The sequence below is a fragment of the Pongo pygmaeus genome, chromosome 18 (genome assembly GCF_028885625.2).
Source record: "Pongo pygmaeus isolate AG05252 chromosome 18, NHGRI_mPonPyg2-v2.0_pri, whole genome shotgun sequence".
Classification (NCBI taxonomy): domain Eukaryota; kingdom Metazoa; phylum Chordata; class Mammalia; order Primates; family Hominidae; genus Pongo; species Pongo pygmaeus.
In genome coordinates this window covers 9459553-9465439 of record NC_072391.2, presented here as the reverse complement: position 1 = coordinate 9465439, position 5887 = coordinate 9459553, and the positions used below count along the sequence as shown (strand labels likewise).

General features: G+C 41.8%; 1 pseudogene; it reads left to right on the top strand.

Annotated features, from left to right (window-relative positions):
• Positions 1–2247: 2247 nt before the first annotated feature.
• LOC129016407 (small nucleolar RNA SNORA40) lies at positions 2248–2358 on the top strand (annotated as a pseudogene).
• The last annotated feature ends 3529 nt before the right edge of the window (positions 2359–5887 follow it).

Sequence of the window (5887 nt, the reverse complement as noted above, 5' to 3'; positions counted from 1 at the left end):
CTTACGGTGTTTCTTCTCCAACTTTACCAGCTAATCACGTTGCCACTAAGCACAGAAATTGAGAAGTTTGAGGGCATGAAGTATTGTAGTTCACTCACTTCACAGCTGGGAAGTAGTTTTGATTTTGTAAATGCCATCAAGCCCCACGGCTGAAATTCAAGGTCATGGACTTACAGCATGCATACACCTGTAGTTCTTATCTACTTAAGTATTTTCTTTGTTTTATTTTTGGCAATGCATCATATTTCATGGCACACCATCTCGTGTGTGAAAAGGATGGAAACCTTGTTAATGACCCTGATCCAAGCCTGGCCAATCAGAGCACTCTACTCCTACCAGGCACATTGATTGGTCTAAGGAGGACCAACCAGAATCCTTTTTCAGCATATGCTAGGTCTTTGCTATACATGGTTCCAGCGAGGAAGAAAAAGCTATCTGTTTAGCTAGGTTTTCTAAGTTGAAGCAATATAGGCTCGAAGCTGCCAGATGGCAACTACCCCAGCAAATAGAGGCAGCCAATTTGAAGAAGGAAAAAAAGAAAAAGGACTAAACAAAGTGAAACAGAGCCGAGAGATGAGAAAAGAGCTCTGACGACGTTGCATATTTGTGGAATCAGGCATGTCTGAACTCGGGACCCAATAAATCTCCAGCACATTTGTTGCTGTTGAGCCAATTTGAGTTAGAGGTCTGTTTCTGCAACTGAATGAATCCAAACCAATATAATATGAAAAGTCTTTCCTCTGAGTAGTCTGAACATAGGGTAAACAGTGGATGATTTGCCCACAGTGATCAATATCTTATTTTTTAGCACTTGAGCTTCTGCAACTCTTGTTCTCTTGCAGACTAGAAAGTACCTGTTATCAGACCGGGGTCATAGGATAGTAGAATGAGTATAGACTTTGGACTAATCCGTGTCGTTGAAAATGACAAAATTTCTCTTTAAGGCTGAATAGTATTCCACTGTGTATATAAATGACATTTAAAAATCTATTAACTTACAAGTGGGCACTTAGGTAATATCCACATCTTGACTATTATGAATAATGCTGTAATGAGCATGGCAGTGCAGATATCTCTTTAACATTTAATCTCAATTCCTGTGTGTGTGTGTGTGTGTGTGTCTGTGTGTATGTATATATATATATATATATATATATATCTCCATCCGGAAGCGTGATTGCTGGATCATATGGTGATGTGCTTTGGCTCTGTCCCCACCTAGATCTCACCTTGAAATGTAATAATCCCCACATGTCATGGGAGGGACCCGGTTGGGGGTAATTCAATCATGGGGGACGGGTCTTTCCTGAGCTGTTCCCATGAACAAGTCTCACGAGATCTGATGGTTTTATAAAGGGGAGTTCCCGTGTAGAAACTCTTCCCTGCCACCATGTAAGATGTCCCTTGCTCTTCTGCCATGATTGTGAGGCCTCCCCAGCCACGTGGAACTGTGAGTCAATTAAACCTTTCCTTTATCAGTTACCTTGTCTTTGGATAGTTCTTTATTAGCAGCGTGAAGATGAACTAATGCATATGGTAACGCTATTTTTAGTTTGAGAAACCTCTATACTGTTTTCCAAAATGGCTGTGCTAATATACATTCCCACCAACAGTTTACAAAGGTTCTTTTCTCTACATCCTCGCCAACACCTGTTATCTTTTGTCTTCTTGATAGGCATTCTAACAGGTATGAAGTGATATCTCATTGCGGTTTTAATTTGCATTTGCCTGATTAACATGTCTTTTGAGAATATCTAGATTCTTTGCCCATTTTTAAATATTTGTGTTCTTATTGAGTGATTTGTGTTTCTTGTATATTTTGGATATGATCTCCTTAGTTGACGTATGATTTTGCAAGTATTTTCTCCCTAGCTATAGGTTATCTCTTCATTCTGATCTTAAGTGAAATAAGTGGGGCATAGAAATGAGAATATTGCATGGTCCCACCAGAGGCTGGGGATATGAGTGGGTGGGGCCAAGGGAAATGGTCAAAAGGTACAACAGTTCAGTTCCTTACAGGAGGACCAAGTTCTGACCTTTTTCACATCAGGGTGACTTTAGTTAATAATGTATTATACCTCAATTGTTAAAAGAACGGATTTTTAAATATTCTTACGAAAAATAAATAAGCATGTGAGGCGATGGATGTATTAGCCTAACTTACTCATTCTGCAATGTATACATGTATCAACGTATCACATCATATCCCATAAATATATCCAATTATGTCATTTAAAAATAAAATTCAGCACTTGCATGTTTTAACATATGGACACCTATAGACAGGTTCAAAAAATCCTCTTGCAACCCAGAACTCATTGTTCAGTATGAGTCTTGATACATGTAAGAAGGGATTTGGGAGGCCGGATCATGAGGTCAGGAGTTTGAGACCAGCCTGACCAATATGGTGAAACCCCATCTTTACTAAAAATACAAAAATTAGCTGGGTGTGGTGGCATGCGCCTGTAATCCCAGCTACTCAGGAGGCTGAGGAAGGAGAATCACTTGAACCCAGGAGGTGGAGGTTGTTGTGAGCTGAGATCATGCCACTGCACTCCAGCCTGGGTGACAGTGAGACTCTGTCTCAAAAAAGGATATTATACCTATACCTGAGACAGTTAACTGATGGGAGTATTGATAACCATAAAGGTTGGTTCCAGGCTGGGGACATTAGCCCATGCTGGAATCCCCGCACTTTGGGGGCTGAGTTGGGAGGATTGCTTGAAGCCAGGAGTTAAAGACCAGCCTAGGCAAGAATAGCAACACCCATCTCCCCAGAAATTTAAAAATTGGCTGGGCTTGGGGGCATGCGCCTATAGTTGTAGCTACTCGGGAAGGAGAAGGCTGAGGCAGAAGGATTGAGTCCAGGAGTTGGAGGCTGCAGTGAGCTCTGATGGCACCGCTGTACTCAACCCTGATCAACAGAGTAAGACTCTGTCTTTCAATTTAAAGTTGGTTTCTAGGCTTGTAGAATAGATTGAAAGCGATGGGATATGAGGGGAATCTCAGCTACATTAATTCTGTATTCCAATTTCATGTTGACTTTGCTATATCAAGATTGCTTTTTGTTTTAAAGGCTTCTCTGTTGAGAACATGTCTGGAGTTAAAGGTATTGGTATATTTCACAGATCTTTACTACTGAGCATGATAGCTTAGGAGTGAATATGACTCGAACTCATTCACGTTTGGAGAGGTATTCAAATTGAGAACCGGGTAGAGCCACCTACTCTAAAAATGACCCATAGAGTAAATTGGTTGAAGAAATTAGATCCCAAAGATCCTTGGTGAATTTTGAAGTCTTCATTAGTATATCCATATTAAAAGGGGATGACAGAAGCCAAAATAAATGAACTGTGGGCTAACAGGACAACTGAATTAAGCATCAGTCCTATTAAAAAGGGCTAACTTGCCAGAGCTTGGTAGCTCTTCTTGGTGGCTAGACCCAGAAGAACATTAACAATCACTGCAATTTGGCTCTTAGGAAGCCACATCCCTAGGAGAAGGGGGAGAAAACTACATCAAGGGATCACCTCATGGGACAAAAGAATCTGAACAGCAGCCCTTGAGCCCCAGATCTTTCCTTTCTTAGTCCACCCCGATGAGAGGGAACCAGAAAAACAATTCTGGTAATATGACAAAGCAAGGTTCTTTAATATCCCCAAAAGCTCACACTAGCTCACCAGCAATAGATCCAAATCAAGAAGAAATCTCTGAATTGCCAGAAAAAGAATTCAGAAGGTCAATCATTGAGCTACTCAAGGAGGCACCAGAGAAAGGTGAAGTCCAACTTAAATTTTGAAAAATAGAGGATTAAAAGGGCTAACTTCAAGATAAATCTTTCGAAGATAAAATTGACTTCAGCTCTTTAGAGGAACTAAGGTCACCTTGATGGATGGTGGAAGGAATCATGACATCCAATTCCTTTAAATAAAAATTTGAGTATAGTCTTTGGAATCCTTCAGACTGGGTTCAAACCCTGGATTTTTTAGCTAACAACTTGGGGAGACTGTATTAGTCTGTTCTCATGCTGCTGATAAAGCTTTCAGTGTCGGGTAGGGTATGTCTATAATGGACTCAGTTCCATTTAAGAAAAAGCTTTAATGGACTCAGTTCCACATGGTGGGGAGGCCTCACAATCATGGCAGATGGTGAAAGGCACGTCTTACCTTGGAGGCAGGCAAGAAGGAACTTGGGCAGGGAAACTACCCTTTATAAAACCATCAGCCTTCATGAGATGTATTCATCACAGGAACAGTGCAGGAAAGATGTACCCCTATGATTCAACTACCTCCTACCAGGTCCCCCTGACGACATGTGGGAATTGTGGGAGCTATGATTCCAGATGAGATCTGGGTGGGGACACAGCCAAACCATAACAGCATTGCTTTCCCTTCTTGAGCTTTGGCTTTCTCATATATAACATGAGGATGGAATAGTAAGAGTCGGGCTTCCTAGGCCCACTCTGATCAAATTAAATCAATTAAATCCTTATGGGTGAAATTCAGGCAGGGGTATTTTGTAAAAGCGTTTCACATGATTCTAATGTGTGGCCAGGTTTGAGAACCTCTTGAGTAGATGAGATCTAAAGCATTCGATCTCAAATTTTAGGCTGCATGCCATGCAAATCACCTAGGCTTGAACACTAGCAACCCTAATTGCCAGGCTCAGAAAAGGGACTCAGAGATCTGCCTTGTGAACAGGCTCTCCAGGTTCTTCTGATGCAGGCAACCCACGGACCACATTTAGAGGGGAGGAAAAATGGCTTCAGCTCTTTCATCTTTGATGTACTAAGAATCTGCTGGGGAAGGTATTGAGTGGACTGTATTGATTAGAAAGGGAATCTTCATTTAAGCAGCAGAAAAAGGGTTAGTTTTCAGAAACAGAACTAAATGAAAATGTATAGGTCAGCAGGACATTGTCCAGACAAACATAAGGAGGGAAGGGAATGGTAAAATGTGCTGCTTGGGACCTCTGTGAAGAGGATGCCAAGAGCACGGTGTCTGATTGTAGATCTGAGGTCGCATGGAAGTCTCAACTGCTTATGATTCATTCCTGCTTCCTCTAATAGTGTCCACTCCCCATGAAAATTATAAGACAAGCTTCATAAGACAGGATGTTGGTTCTGAGAATAAGCTATGAAATCCATGGCTTCCATCTTGCAGGCACACTCTGGCTCTTTTTACTTGCTGAAGGAAGCTGGCATTACTTCATAAAGCAAGCTTGCATGTTGTGAGCTGCCCTACAGATAGGCCTTCATGGCTGGGAACTGAGGAATGAAGGCCCCTGGCTACAGTTAGCAAAAAACTGAGGCCGCTAGTTCAGTCTGCAAGGACTTGAATCCTGCTAATAGCTTTGCGAGTAAGCTGGGAAATGGATCCTTCCCCAGCCAACACTTTACATGAGAGTGGCCCCCACAACACTGATTGCAGCCTCTTGCAAAACCCTGAGAAACCTGGGCCTCTGGCCCACAGAAACTATAAATTTTTTTTTTTTTTTTTTTGAGACAAGGTCTCTGTCACTGAAGCTGGAATGCAGTGAGTGATCTTGGCTCACTGTAGCATCAACCTTGACCTCCTCGAGTCGCGTGTTCCTCCTGCCTCAGCCTTCTGAGTAGTAGCTGGGATTACAGGAGTGCACCATGGTGTTCAGCTAATTTTTAAATTTTTTGTAGAGACATGGTCTCCTGATGTTACCCAGCCTGGTCTTGAACTCCTAGTCTCAAACAATCCTCTTGCCTTGGCCTTCGAAATCTTACAGGCATGAGCCACTGTTCCCAGCCATGTTAGTTATTTTAAGCTTTCAAATTTGGAGGTAATGTGTTATGCTACAATAAATAATTTATGCAAAGACTTACATTTATTGAGAGTTTAATGATCTGGCAGCTCAC